The following is a 15,643-nucleotide window of genomic DNA, read 5'->3' as shown; positions in this document are numbered from 1 at the left end:
TAATACAGATAAAACAATCTCACCAAAACATAAAACTGTACAATAGCCTGTGAATACTTGTATATGTTTGGTTCTATTTTAATGGTTTCTCCAACTGTGCTACTAAGTAAGCAGCAATGATGATTGTTACTCTTTTTTTTTATTAAGTTCTTAAAGCAAATCAAGTTTTTCTTCTAGTTCCAGTTGTTGCAGATGACAAGCTGGCTTCAGTTAGACACACCTTTGCTTTGGACTACACCAGTGGCATGAGGTCTTCAGCCCTTAAGAAACTCTGACTAGTACAGGATTTTGCAGCACCCCTATTAAGCAATAACCAGTTATTCTTTCACTTTCTGCATGTCTTCTCACATAGTACAATGTCAAGTTCAAGTCAGGTCTCAATTTTTATCTGAGAGCATATGACAAACAGAGGCTAGGGACACAATTCCTACCCATCTTGGCTAATGTCCACTGAGGGACATTCTCCATGAATGTATACCCTGTTAAAGTCATGGTCTTCACAACATCCTCTGGCAAGGAGTTCCACAGGTTCCATAATAACTCCAAGATCTCTCTTAACTGATAATAGCTCTTTTAATCCCCATCATTTTGTACACATATTTGGGGAATGTTTTCCGATATGCATTACTTTGCATCTATCAATGTTAAAATTCATCTGCCATTTTGTTTGTTTCCTTTGTTTCCTTTCTTTTAAACAGTTATCAGTCCATAAGAGGACTTTCCTACGTGGCAATATATACAACTAAAATCAAAACCCTATGAAAATAAAACACTTCAGGCTGCATTCAATTCTCTGCTGTGAGGAAGAATGAAAGGGAGAAGGAACTACCTGTGACAGACGTGGATGACTAGAAGACAGTTGGATCATACAGTGACAAGGGCAGCATAGGGGACTGAACAGAATAATCTTTGCTTGTGACCTGCAAAGTCTGCTCCCATTACTGCCTCGTGAGTGTTTCCTATCTGACCACCAAGCACCAGAAATAGAACAGACAGGAGGATGGGAGAAAAAAGAGCTCCGATTTTGTTCGCACACGGTAGACACACTAATTAGATTTTTGCACGGATTTTCAGGGATTCAGTATACCAGTGTTTTCTGCATGTGTTAAAGGGTTTTTGGACTAATCTGTTTTGCCTTACTCTTCCCATTGTTTCTGTTGTTTGTTTTAGGTTACTTCGTGTTGTTACTGGGGTAGATAGTATGAGTGGGTTGGGCGCCAGTAGGCTGTGTGCATTGATGCTTACGCATCAGGGAGTGGGGGTTAGTGTGACCAGAGGTTCCAGTTTGATGGACGCCATCCTGATATTAGAGACTTTGTCTTTCATAGGCACCTGTTACCTGTTACTTACACACCCACACTCACACACACGCCCTGTCCTGATTTGTCACCCTTACTATCCGATCCCACTACTTGCGGGTTACAGGGGACACCTGCTTGCACCTGACATCCCTTGTGTTAAAAAGTGCGTGCGGGGGTGCATTTCACAGTTGCGTTGTAGAAAGCGGAGGCCGGGCTCGGCGAGTGGGAGCGGTGTGCTGCGGCCGTACACACAGGCAGTGGGGCTGTGCTTTCTGGGCTATGCTGCTGTGTGTAGCGGGCGGGTGCTGCGGGCCACTGAACTGACCCGTACCCCGGCGTATGGAGAAAACCACGCATAGCCCGGGGGCCATGCGGGGAGGGAAGGAGGGAGCCGGGTGCTGTGGAGGAGGGGCACGGGAGCTGAGCTGCCGGCCGGGTACACTCCGTCCCCTCCTTCCCCCACTCCCATCTCACGTCTCTGCCCGCGCGCAGCCAATCAGAGGCGGCCATGGCAGGAGGTGTGTGCCACTACCTCATTTCCGGTACCTGTCAGCCAGCCTCGGTCGACCCCGTGGGACACGACGGACGCGCTGGTTCGGGCGCGGGGACAGTTGAGCGCGCGAGCCGCACTTAGCCGCCGGGATTCTCCCGCCCGCTCGCTCACTCGTCTCCGTCCGCCCGGGACGTGCCAGGGCCCAGGGCCGTGGCGGGGCAGCGACGCTCACGGTACTGGGGGCGGGGCGGGCTCGGCTCGGCTCGGCTTCCTCCCACGCGGCGGGCTGCGATCGCGAGTGTTGTGGGAGACGGCGGTCACCCCGCCGCCTCTGCCGGGGGCGTGGTACGGTGTTAGTGCTGCAGCCGCGCGGTGCCCCAGCCCAGCCGTATCCCCAGAGGTCGATGCACTGGGTCAGGGCATGTGGGGGTGCTGGCGAGGGTCAGGCCCTGGCACTCAGGGTGGCCCGGCCCGGCCCGAGCTGGAGGGAGGGGGTGGGTTGTCCCCCGGTGCTGCCGCCACTGGCGAACGGCTGTTCCTGGTGCAGGAGGTGTGGTGCGCACCTGGGCGAAGGTGCGGAGCCCGCGGGGCTGAATGACCTGGCGCGGCAGGTTTTACGAGCGGCAGGAGTAGTGTGTCCGCCGCGTGAGGAGGGGGGATGCTGGCGGGTCCTCTTTACCGTAACTTCATGAGCAACGTCAGCTTTAGCTGCTGCCTAGCCACGGGCCTGCCCCGGTGGTTTGACAGGAAAAACGCGTTCCCGGCTCCCTGCGGGGGGCTCAACCAGGGCAGAGGGGCAGTGGAGCTCAGTCTGCTTGAAGGTCCTTGGCTTAATCGTCGGTTTCTGGTTGCTGCTCCTGGGGCTCAAAATCTCTCTGGGGGAGAGCGGAGTTGAACAGGATGTGGTAAGTGGGATTGTTTGGAATTTAAGATGTTTGGGACCTCCATAGATTCCAGTCGGCTGTATGGAGCCTGAGCAAGCAAAGAAGCGTGCACAAAGTTGTTGGTTTTTCACTAAAGTGTATGTGTGAGAGGATGCTTGTGGAACTCTTTTCATTTTTTTTATCACCAACTAAATTTTGGTGCTTTATATGTGGTGGAGGCTACTAAATAGCAGGTACAGACCTGGTAAAGTGTAATGGGGGTTTCTCCTGTAACTACCTTGACAGCTCAATCTGCACTTGGAAGGTAATTTGGTGTTCTCCAGAAACCGGATGACATGTATGGTGGTTTTTGTGACATTTCTGCGAGGAAATAAAACATGAGTATGAACTTGTGGCTTAGTTGGGCAAGTGAATCAAATAGTCATCCGATTTAGTGAGTTTTAATGCAACTATATGGCCAGTTTTTAGTCTTCCAGTTGTACAGTATATTGTTTTGTGAAGATGAAAGTCTGAAACTGAACTTGATCTCTTGCTAGCAGCTTTGGAAAGTACTGTGCAAGCATCATGCTTGCCTTTTCTATGTAGGGAAGGAGCACTTGAGGGTAGTCACTTTAAAAAATGGAAAAAAAAAAGTGTGTGTTGCCAAGTTGCTGATGCCCTGAACTACAGTAATTACGTCCTCTATAATCAGCTGGAGTAGGGATTTGCATAGTCAAATATATTGTTTTTATTTCTCTCTACGTTACAATAACTGCAAAATGTCCCCTTTTTCTTAATAGAAGCTATGAAATTTAAGGTATGGAGCTCTTTGTTATGATTTCATATTGTCATGTTTTAATATTTTCTGGCTTTGTGTGCGGTTCTGTGAATATCCAGTATATTTTTTTTAGCAGAACAGCAGGCAAGCTTAGGAGCAAACCATTTCCAGTTTCTTCTGTAGGATGGTTTACTTTGACTTGAGGGAGGTATGGTGTGTAGTCACAGGAAAATCCTCTTCCTACAAAATGTCAACATTTGAAATACTTTTATTTTTCAGTTGGTTTCTCCTTTCACTTTCCTGTGGAGATTTTAGTTCAAGGTTTTGTTTCCCAAGCAAAAGAAACATCTGTTGCAAAGGAAAACCCAGAACCCTGAACTTGTATTGGCAGGTATAAGGAAATGAGTTACAATAGAGTATGTTAAAAGGTACTTGTAATTTAAGTAAAAACACTTTATTCATAATTTGGGATTTTACACATTCTAAGTATAATTTTAAAACTGCTTTAGCAAGTGACCTCTAAAAGCTCAACGTAGATTTCTTTTCCCCTTTGGGTTGCATGGATAAGGAAGGGAGTGGATTTAATCAAGTCAGTATTACTTTACAATACTCTTCCCTGGGTAGGTGTGTGTGCTTTTAATAGACATTACAAAATGTGTGAAAATTTAAAAAAATCTTAAGGGCATACCTGGTATTCCATAGGTCCACAGGGTGTGGGATAAACTGCTAGCATGGTTACATATAATCTTCAATATTGAAGAAAGATGTTTAATGTAGGTGTAAGCTTTTTTGTGTGGAAGTTAATGCCAGAATGTCACAAGGATTTCATTACAGAAGGCTTTGATTGCCTTATTGGATGGCCTGAATAATAAGTGGGTCTTGACAGTCTTAGCCCACTGATTTCAGTAGGACTACTCATGTAAATATAAACACTTGCACAAGCAGCATTACCAACCTCAAACATTAAGAAGTCACATGATATTTTAATTTTTTTATGTCGGTGTTTTTATAATAGTTCATGTGTTCAGATTTTTACCTGTGACCATAAGCGTGAGAAATTTGTAACTTGACTCTCTAAAAAGTTTGTTTTTGTTTTTTAAAACACCAACTATCATGAGGTTCTTAATTGAACTGTAAGAGTTGGCAACACTGTGAAAATGATTTTCAATCTTGTAGCTATTTATATTTTAGAGGAAAATAGATGTGTTCTTGAGTAAGCAGGTTAATTTGTATCTCATTAAGGTCTGCACAAGTATGAAGAATCTGTGAAAAGATGAAAAGACTCAGTGTATGTGTGTATTTTATGATTAGCTAAAAAAGATGAAGAAACCAAGGGGAATGTCAGAGACGCTATAGAGAAACAGTTACAAACACTTTTCCCTGTTTAAATAATTTTGTGAAGTCTGAGCTTATTGAACAAAAATACCCTCAAGTGTCAAAATGTGATTTTATTTAAAGAAAAAACTTCAGCAGTCCAGAATTTATGAAGAGCTCTACAGTAACCAGTTTGCACATGAAATGAAAGGACAACAAATTTGTTTTAATCTTCTAAATGGTTGCTATAAACAGTGAGTATTTATTATAAACTATGAAAACTACTTTAATGGCATCCTTAGAAGACTTAAGGGAGAAAACAGGGAGAATGTATGTACAAAGTAAACATGTATAATTTACAAGGGAAGAAATGTGAACAAGAAATACAACATAGGAAAAGCCATGTTATCCGGCACTTGGATAACCAGCAAGTTCTGTTATCAGGGGCCACTTGGCTGAATGCCGCATTGTGGCTGCCCCGCTGGCAGTAGCGGGACCAGTGCCCCACCCAGGACCAGCTGGCCTACTGGGATGAGCGCAGCATCCTACCTGGCAACACGTGCTCTGTCACGGCCAGCATTCTGTCTGAGGCCAAGAATGGCTGCCCTGGGGCATCATGCAACTAGCTGGAAAATTTGATTATCCAGCAATCCTTGTTCTCTGAGGATGTGGGATAATCAAGTTTATACTGTAAATAGTTAAAGGGTGAAAAGGAGGTGAATGAATGTAAGTAGATTTTTCTCTGGCTTCCATAAGCCTGTTAGAGTGCAGTTCTTTATTTTCCTCTGTAGAAGTTAGGTAAATATTTGATTTCTGTGAAACCCTGAACCAGCTGAATTTTTGAGTAAATTGACAAGAATTGAGGACCTCATGCTATCAAGTCAAGGAAATGAAATTCTAAAACTTTGTTTCTGATCTTACAGAATGCTGATCATGGCTGTAGTGAAAGTGCTCTTTACTCTGTAGGATTAAGCCCTTTAAATCATCCACTGTTCCACAGCACACTGATGATCCATGAGAAGTGTCCAAGTATGCCCTGAAATTTAGTCAATTCTCCCTTGCTGTGGCTCTTTGCAGAGCCCCCTGGAGGGGAAATTGACAACTCCATGCCACAAGGCTGCCTGAGTCCCAGCTGGCATAGCATTTGTCAGTTCCCTGCCCACTCCTGTGGTCCTCCTTGCCCTCACCCCCAGCACGGTGACTCTTTGCAGAGCCACTGTGAGGGGGATTGCCAACACCACAGAACCCCGTTCACACCCAAGAGAGCTTAAATGCTGCTTCCCAGTCCCAACAAGCTGATGGGGAGCCTGCCCCCATTCCCTGCTGTGGCAAGGTAGAGGGAGGAAGAGTGGGAGCCTGACAGAGCTGGGACAAGTTTTAAATACTGTGTCTTGGCTCGAACAGGCTGGCAGGGAGGGGAGCCTGCTTTCAGTGGTTACTCGCTTACTCAACATCGCTAGCATGGCATTGAGCTGATTTTGAAGATGTCTATGCTTGCTGTCTAATGTGGTGTATTCTGTGATAGATTTGAAACATTAATGCATTTGATCCTTGTTTAGCTTGTATGCACTGCTATGTTGCAAACCTCTCTAGTAAAACTGTAATCATGGTAAATGTAAGTAAATGTGATGTCTGAGCAATTGATTCAGTTGAAAAAAGGGGGTGTTCCATGGAATTGTTTGCCTCATTGAAGTGTGCTATGTTACTGAAAATGTTTTAAATCACCACTATTATTAAAAAGTATTAAATGTAATTTTGGCTTTTTGTGTTAAATATACATTTTTCTACCACAATTTGCAGTGTAAAAATTACACATTGAAATATTGATTGTGCTTTGTGCCAGTTTTAATATTTTCTGCTTAAAATGTGCTTTATATAAAATATTTTTATAAAGATTAAAAATGTATTTGAAATTTATGCTGTTTTTTATTATTATTTTTTTATAATGGACCTAGCATAGGATAACTTTTGATATCTGAATGTTTCATGTAGGGTGTTTTTTTAACATAAGTTCTGGAAAGAGAGCTGTTCAGACATTTCCATAGCTCAGAGGTTTAAAGATTAGAAGTGGAATCTATTAATATAGGAATAGTAGGCAAGAGTTGGACTTGGTTTGAACTAATTGTTATGAGTTCAAATCTGCTTTGATTATTCAGATGGCTATGTTAACATTATGAACCAACTTTCAATACTTGTGCATCAAGCTATGAATTCCTATATGAAGGATAAGCCAAACTGTATAGACCAGGGATCTGTACTGAATGAATTGAAGTTTGAGTTTGTTTTTAAGTCCAATTGGTAAGCTCAGCAAAAATACATTCCCTGCCATGGGGTGTTCGCAACCTTAAAATAATCATGTTGCAGTTAAAAGATTTTGAAGTATGATGGCAACTGGAAGTTTTGAGTGTGAGTAGGCAGATGGCTCCAGCCTCTTGAAACACACAAGGAAGCCAGTGTGTATTACCTTTTGATAAAGCACCAGTAATACCCACCTAAAGGTAACTTGGTAAGAGACAACTTTGATTGCTGCACTATGTGTAAATAGGCTAATTACAGAGTAATTCATCAAAGGTGGTGTAAAATATCTGAGGCAGTTTAACTCTAGTGCTTGCTTTGGTGAGTGGTAACTTTCCAGAATAGTACCATTTGCATCAATGAGACTTCTTGCTTAGTAAGAGTATCTAAATTATTTGGATTGAAAATAAAAATTGATGACAATTTGAAATGATATAAAGGATGTGCCTCAGTCTTCGTGGCAGAAACAGTCTTATGGTATGTATCTGTATAAAGCCTGTAACTGTTGAGTTGGGGTTTCTGCCCCTAAATTATGGTATAGGACTGCTGTAGCGTTATACTGGAATTCATTTTCTTGTTAGATGAGCGAGAGCACCTAAACTTATTTTTCAAGGTTTTTTGTTTTTTTTTTTAGATAGCTTTCTGAGGTAATAGACAATTCTACATAGATAGCAATCTGCTGAAGGAAAACTACCTATATGAAACTTAGGAAGTTGAAAGTACATGTCAAATTGTAAAGCAGGGGTCAGCATACCCCAGCACAGGTGCTATGAGTGGCACGCAAGCCGATTTACATTGGCATGTGAGACAGGAGTTCGGCCCTGCTCCTCCTCCCCCCGCAGCCAGGAGCTTGCTCAAAGCCATGCCACCTGTGGATGAACAAAAGACGCGCTAATGCTACCAACCACCACTTAAATGGTAAAGATCTACATCTTAATTTGTCAATGAAGCTGTTGTAAGTAGGACTATTAGTGACTTTAAAAAGTGTCATTGGCACTGGGACTGTACATAGGTCAAAAGGTCAAATTTCTGCACTCCATCTCAGAAAGGTTGCTGACCCCTGTTGTAAAGTCTCTTAAATATAAAGCTTTAGTTGCAGTTGGCACTTGATCTTGCTGAAATGATGCCATTTTATGGCATTAGAGTCATAATGCAGGTCAGTATTGAAAATGAAATTTCTTTATCTTGCTTCCAGGAGAATTGCTTATTGCCTTGGTTAGGTTGCAGAAAGCAACAGATGTATTGAGGAGCCACATTGGTTCTGCTGTATAAGTATGGGGAAAGCAGGGAGGTTGCAGGCTTGCAAGTGATTGCCCAAGGAGACTTTATACCAGATTGCATGTCACTGAGCAGTCTTCAGTGGATTTCTTCACAACAACGGAGATGAATGTTCCATAAAGTGAGTTCACTAGTCAGCTTTCTTCGGCATAAATGTGCTGTAGTTGGGTGGTTGTCCTGTGCCTGCTTGTAGCTTTCTAGGGCAGATTTCAAACACTGCAAAAATCTCATTTGCTTGGTATTAGTAAACAGAGCTGGGATTTGGTTCTGATAACAGGTGTGAAAAGAATCTGTCTAAACCAGCTATCTTTAAAAAAAATATTTGCATATTAGACTCTTTTTAAGATTTATTAAGTAAGGTTGAAAACTGCTTTCCATCTTAGGCTTCCATGTTCCGTCATAAATTGTTGCAACAGCCATTATTTGGTGGTGATGTTTCATGTAGTCTTCCATGTTCTTTTTCATAGTGTGCAAGAAAATGTTCAGTTTTGGGAAGATGTGCTTGCGATAGAGTTTTGATGTGGCAGATTCTATGTAGATGTAAATAGTCCTGGCAGAAGGAATTGTGGGAATAATAAGAGTTCACTTTTTGCTATAGTCTCTGATTGGAGTTGATTATTGAGATAGAGTTGTCTTATGGGAACTGGAAACTCCATATGTGAGTTTGAGGAGTAGGGAGTGTGGTATTTTATTTATTTATTAACACAAAATTACATTTAGAGTATATCCTGACTCTGTAATGATTCTGGAGTGAGAAATGTGATTTAAGTATTGTGTTGAGTGACATGACACAGAACGGTAAGTCAAGTATCCAAGAACCATATCTTCTATTTGACATCTCAGTTGCTTTAAGTGTCTTTGTTTCTATTTGCCTAAAAAATGTGGATTCATTACATTTGTGCTTATCAGCAATCAGCCCAGCAATGTTAGTTCTAATGTAAACTTTGTTTTCAAATAGCTTGTTTATGATGGAGAAAAGTTTCTCATGTTAGAACTTCTAGATTAATGGAAATTAAATGGGTGTTTCCTTACATAGAAGACTTCATTCAGAGGGGGAAATTGGTTTCATGTTCCACAAGGAAAGCTTGCATTTAACCAATTATTTTTGTTTAAATATAGCAAAGCAACAAGTTGTGTAATTGTGTCCTACACAAGTTCTTTATGAAGGAATGAGGTAAACTATCAGAACAGCAAGAACACAAGCAAAACAAGCACCATTATTGTACTATGTGTGTAGCCTTGGACTCTAGAATTTGTTTAGGAGGGGAAGAGAATGATGACAGCAATTTACCCATCCTCATTTTGAAAACTACTATGAGATTTTTAACTTCCACACAAACAAATGGCTAAAAAAGACCTTCTGGCAGTATGTTGTGTGAAGGATTGTAACTCTAATAGCACATAATCTTTCTGCTAAACTGAATTTAGGAAATCAACTGTGCCATTTAGTATCAGTAGATTAAAAAAAAATACAATTTACCAGCGTGTACAGCTACAGATAGTACACAGTGCAGTCCTTTTCTGCTCAGTCTTGTTGAGTCTTTTCCAGAAACAGATGTAAATTCCACTGTAGCTTTTCAAATTGTGAATAATCGTGGTGTGTTCTGTTTAGTGATGAATCATGCAGGAGTTTGCAGATGGTCTGAAGAGTGCAGCTGTGCAGAGTTTGGGGCAGCTGACATAGAAGGCTGGAGTACCCTGGGGGGCGGCCAGGGGAAGAAGATGATGATCTAAGAGCAGATTGGCATGCCAAGTGGGAGGGGAAGAAGGCAGCTGGAAAATAGATTGAAGGTAAAGGGGTAGAGTTAAGACTGAGGCTTGAAGTTGGAAGGAAGTGAAGGCTGGGAAGGAGTACTGAGATAAACAGATATTGAACTACTACTAAGAAGTAATCTTAGAGAAGAAGGGAAATTTAAGAGAGAGGATTTGCAGTATCTTCCCTTGTAAGGGAACTAAGATGAAAGCAATAGGGCATATTACAGTACTCTCTCTCTCTTGGAGTAGGACAAGAGCTGATCTGAAAACAGTGACTACTTCATCTTTTTTCTTAGTTTTCCATTACTATTATATAAAGTGAAACAAGAAATAAAAAATACTGTACCAAAACAAAATCCAGAGGACTATATTTGGAAAAATGCTGTCACTGGATAGGCTGTCAAAGCTAGTATTTTTGCTTTCAGGTCAGAAATCCTGAACCAAAAGTGAATATTTAACCACTTTTCCAAGGACAGCCAATAATCTTTTCTCCTAATATCATATGAGATTAGAGGGGCAGAAACAAGAACCCTAGACAGCTATAACATATTTCAACTACTAAAATAACTTCAGGCTTCCCAGCACAGATTATGCGTTCTACACACCACAGTAAGTACAACTCATTTTCCGAAAAACCCATAAATAAAGGCCAGTACCCAATGTGGAAGTATGCTCTCTGGGCTATTACAACATCTCAGGGTTGTTTTTATTGTATATTAAAACAGTTAAGTGTAAAGGTAAATTAAATTCCTGCTGTCTACACTTTCATACATTAGATAAATACTCCATTTCCTTTATTATGTATTAAATATAACTTGTATAATATTCGGAATTTAAGTAGTTATTTAAAAGCACGATTCTCACTCCTACAGTGTTGTTATTAATGTAAACAAAATTGTCTGGAAAAATTAATCATCCAGTAAATCATTAACAGCTACTTGGCCACAAAATAATGCATCATAACTGTATCAAGTACCATAGTTAAACTTATTTTGGTCCACTGATATCCATTGAAACCTTTCTTACATAAATGCATGCAAATGTTCTGAGGTGTGAAGTTAGATGTTCAAGAGAGATTGCAGGGTTTCTATTAAGGGAGCTGTTCCCTGATCAGTTAGTTGTGAGCTGAGTGTATCCTGCTTAACCACAGGTATTTTGGGGGGGGCAGTGGGGGGGTGGGCAGGTATTTTAAGCATGGGGACCAAAGGAGCTCTTGATATTTTTTTCTCCGTGATCATCTGCCTAAGCATTTAGCATGAGGAACTGGGATTCCCCTATATCTGTACACCTCGTGACCTGATCTCCATTTCTGCAAAAAACTGTCATAGTAAGCATGTGTAAGCTAAAGCTTAGTGTTTGTATCACACTAAGGTGAGCTATAGTCAGTTGTGCCATCAGAAAAATGTTTTCCCTCATGTTAGTGAAAATGGTTGCAATCATGTAGACATAATAAGAATACCCACAAAGCCCTTGTGTTGTATACTTGAGTTAAAACAAATGATTTGTCTGATTGTATAGCTATAAGTTGTGTAACTTTTATGTTACTTTTTGACCTCTAAGTTATGAGTAATGTTGTAATACCTTTCTTATTTTTTGTGAAGCAAGAATTCTTAGCTCTGAGAATGTGATTATCACTCCCCTCAGTAAAGAATCTCTGCATCATACTGTACATCCAGCACCACTGAAAATAATGACATGCAAGGACAAAGCAAAAAGTGTCCATCTCCATTCAGATTTAGTTTGTCAGTTTTTTCAGATATCCATGCATATGTATGTGATGTGAAAAATGTTATGTGGGTATAAAATAGTACAGTGGGCGACTAAGAAGCAAGTTCAGAAACGAACTGAATCCTAGATTTATTGAACAAAATTAGTTCTCAGAAGGCTACCCATGTTAGTCTGTAGTGTCACAAAAAACAAGTAGTCCTGTAGCACCTTAAAAACTAACAAATTAATATGTTTATTAGTCTTTAAGGTGCTACAGGACTAGTTTCTTTGTAAAATTAATTCTGTAGCTTTTTATTATGAATATATTCTCTTTCTGAAACATCACTGTACAATTCCTGTTTTGATAATTCAGTGTGCATTTGTGTCATATGTACATCTCAGTTTTAATGTTTTTCAGACTAATTTTCCATCTAGTGTGTGGCTTTTAAACTTCTTGAGGCCATGGAACACGAACCAAAAATATTTTTTATGCGGAACACCTATGAAAATTTTTGTCAAAAAAAAAAAGTTGTCAGACCAAAGCAACAGATAAACAGCAACTTACACAACAAAAACAAAATGAAGTAATTTAATCAGGTATCACAGCAATGAAGAATTAACATTGTGTCTGGCTTTAATAACAGAAAATATATACCAACAGTGAAGAATAAGCCCTTCAAAATGTGCGATTTTCGAGTTGCGCTTAATTCGCATTAACACAAGTTAAAGTGCAACCCAAAATCCTGCTCCCCTCCAAGCCCCATGTGGCCCCATTCATACCCCCTGCAACCTGGCTCGCAACCTGTGTGTGGCTCTAGCTCAACCTTCCTCCCACGCCCCAGTTCAACCTCTGCACACAGCTCTGGCTCGCTTCCCCACCACTCATGGCTCCGGCTCAGTCCTCCCCCTGCACATGGCCCTGGATCAACCCCTGCCCCCTGTGTGTGGCTCTGGTTCAACTCCACCCCTCCGTCCCCTTTGCAGCCCTAACCCACCTCAAGCTTAACCCCCCTGACCCCTTCTCACAGTTCCAACTCACCACCAGATTTAACCCTCCCCAGCTGTGCCCCCAAACCCCAGGACTTACCTTTCAAAAAGGAGCCCCAGGTGCTCCTGCTGCTTTGCTGGCTGCAGAACATGTATTTTGCTGTGGAAGAAGTGCCCCCGCTCTCCGCACCCTTCTGACTTATGTAAAATTTAAGTTATGAGCGGGTGCGTGAGAATGCAACCCTTGCATAACTTGAGGGACTACTGTATTTTTCCTAATGTGCATGGCACACCTGCGAGTTGTTCACCTCACACCAGTGTTCTGTGGAGTATAGTTTAAGGTCTAGAGTATATGTAACAATATGGTTAATATAGTTAAATGGAAATAAACATATTTTGTTTTCATAGTATATTTTGTATCATTGCTTTTGAAACTGCTGAATATGCTTTATTGTTTAGATTAATTTAAAATTGCAGTGTTATTTGAACTTGAACAAATGTAATGAAAAGGCAATGTATAAGATGCACAATTTTGTTTAAACCAGCATATCAAAATTGGAGGGTATGATGCTTTTTGTGGCACTTGGTGCTCCGAGTGATTTTTCTGCGACTTACTTTCTGTGTGGGTTTTAGGCTGGCTGTGTCTGGGACTTAGCCGCCATTCTCTTGCAAGCTATACCAGTCCTGCCTTTGCTCTGCAGATTGATAGTAGATGCATCCCAGCCCACAAGTCCCTTTTGAAGTGTCCCCTTATGGTATCTAGTCCCTGACCAATGAATATTGAGAAATCTGAAACCTCTTTGTTCGCAAAGAAGCAGTGTAACCCAGTTGAGAAGTTTTACCTTCATTCACTGCTCCTATATTAGGTACAGGCCTTGAATTTGAGTATAATAAAACAAAAAAAAAATTATTTTACAAAAGAAGAACTTCAAATAGAAAATGGTATATCTTATATAGTGAGTTGGTCAGGACTGAGACAGGAGCTGCTTTTAAAGGACAGGGAGCCTTTTGCTGATCAGCATTAGCATAGGTTTCTGTGTCACAGAGGGTTTATGTTTTGCATATTTTAAGTGATTGTTCTTTTGGTAAATTCTTTATAATTTTCGTCACCACTAAACTGTAAATAGTATTTACCATTTGCTATTCAAGAACTTGATCCCTCAAAGACTTAAGCACATGCATAACATTATACAGCTGAGTAGTCTCATTGGCCTGGAGTCAAAAAAAAGTGCTTTGGTGCCTAAGCTGCAGATTTAAGTGGCTCAGAAAACTCTCACTGTAATATGTAGTTGCCTAAACTCACTCTGCCTACATTGTTGCATTAAAAAGTTCTCTAGCTGTCTCTTTCTTTGAGTATGCTCATTTCTGTCTTCCTCTGGGTGTCTGCATGCCTGTCTCCTGCTTGAGCCCTGTAGCAACTCATGAACAAGGGAAGATAAGCATCTGACTGCATAACTAATATGCTAGTCCTGTTCCAGTAGGTGTGTGCAGAGGTGTGCTTTTGTTTATAGAGAGACACCCATTTGGGTTATGAGAATTCAAGTTTACGAGGAGTTTGATTTAAAACCCCTACCTCATCTTACGAGACATTTCCTTGAATTTACGAGGACCAATTTCAATTTTGCGCACCTCAGCGGGACGCGGATGCCCTGCAGCAGGAGAAAAGCTGCGGCTCCAGGCAACGGCCGCCAGCAGCTGCATCCTGCCTGGCGCGTCTCTCCACAGAGCCCGGTGGCGGTTTCCCAGAGCCCCTGGGCCAGCCTTTACCTGTGGCTGGTCTGGGTGTCCTCCTCGGCTGTGCAGCGGCGGCGTGCCCTGGCCCAGCCAGTGGCCGTGGGCTCCCAGGTGCTCCCGCGAGATGTGGCTGCTGGGCGCTCAGCCCATGCCAGCCCAGCCCCTGCCGCTCGCCCCCTGGGCAGCTAGGGTGCCGCCACTGCCCACCCTGCGCAGCTGTGCCTCGGACGCCGCTTGCTGCCTGTGGCGTTCCTTCACATTTAGTGCCTCAGCTGCTGCTGGTGGGACCCCACACAAGTGAGGCATCACCCCTTGCCAATTGGAGGCCTCCTGTACCTGCCTAGCTCTCCACGTGGCCAGCCCCTGACACTGCCCTCTCCCCACCTAAGCTGTGCTCAGGCCGGGCTGCCTCCCCATGCCCTGCTCTGCCCTACCTGCCCCCTTGTGCTGGCTCTGCTTCTGCAGCTGCGGGCAGCTACCCGGCTTTGGGCCCCTCTCCCAGGCGCTCTTCAATTTCTGTTCCCCTGTCTCTCTGCAGGTAAACAGACATATTGTAGAATAATTAATGAAGGGAAAATGCCTTGTTAGGTTGTGTTATGATAACTAACGTTAATTATTGAAGTAATTGTGTTCATTTTAATGGGATTTGGTGGTGTTTTAGCATAAATGGGTGTAAACTTTGGGGCTCAAGAACGCATAAAATTTTTTCTCAGTGAAATTAATGGTAATTACATCTTCGACTTACAAGAATTCACCCTAAGAGGAGTTTTTCAGGAATGAATTACCCTTGTAAGGCGGGGGAAGACTGTATGTGGTTTTGAATTTCAGAAAGTTTTAGTTATGAGATTTTATGTCTGCTAAGTTAAACTGAAGTTTTTAGAACACATCTTTTATTTAACCAAGTATAAGCACTTGAGGTTAGCTTTAGCTTTGGACGAACTAGAGTGTTCAGGTATAGGGACCTGAAACATCATTGGAGAGAAGTGGAACAATCAGAAAACATATCTGGAGAAGGGAAATTAGGCTAAACCTCTTTAGTCCGGCACCCTCGGGACCTGACCACTGCTGAACGAAAAGAATTTGCTGGACCATGGGAGGTCAGTGTTGTCCAGCAGCATTACCAACATCTCCACTACTG

General features: G+C 42.0%; 1 protein-coding gene across 4 annotated transcripts in view; it reads left to right on the top strand.

Moving 5' to 3' along the window:
* Positions 1–978: 978 nt before the first annotated feature.
* The window catches only part of PPARA (peroxisome proliferator activated receptor alpha), a 72,082-nt gene continuing 57,417 nt past the window's right edge, over positions 979–15,643 (top strand). Inside the window, exon 1 of one of the 4 annotated variants that reach the window (XM_075003391.1) lies at positions 979–1,037. The gene's annotated coding sequence lies outside the window, so the exon portion shown is untranslated. Of the gene's footprint in view, positions 1,038–1,849; positions 2,028–8,425; positions 8,444–15,643 lie in introns of those variants that run through there. The other 3 variants (XM_075003398.1, XM_075003380.1, XM_075003406.1) reach the window with 3 other exon arrangements.

This window comes from Carettochelys insculpta, chromosome 1, assembly GCF_033958435.1.
Source record: "Carettochelys insculpta isolate YL-2023 chromosome 1, ASM3395843v1, whole genome shotgun sequence".
Lineage (NCBI taxonomy): Eukaryota > Metazoa > Chordata > Testudines > Carettochelyidae > Carettochelys > Carettochelys insculpta.
This window is presented reverse-complemented; position numbering and strand designations above follow the sequence as displayed.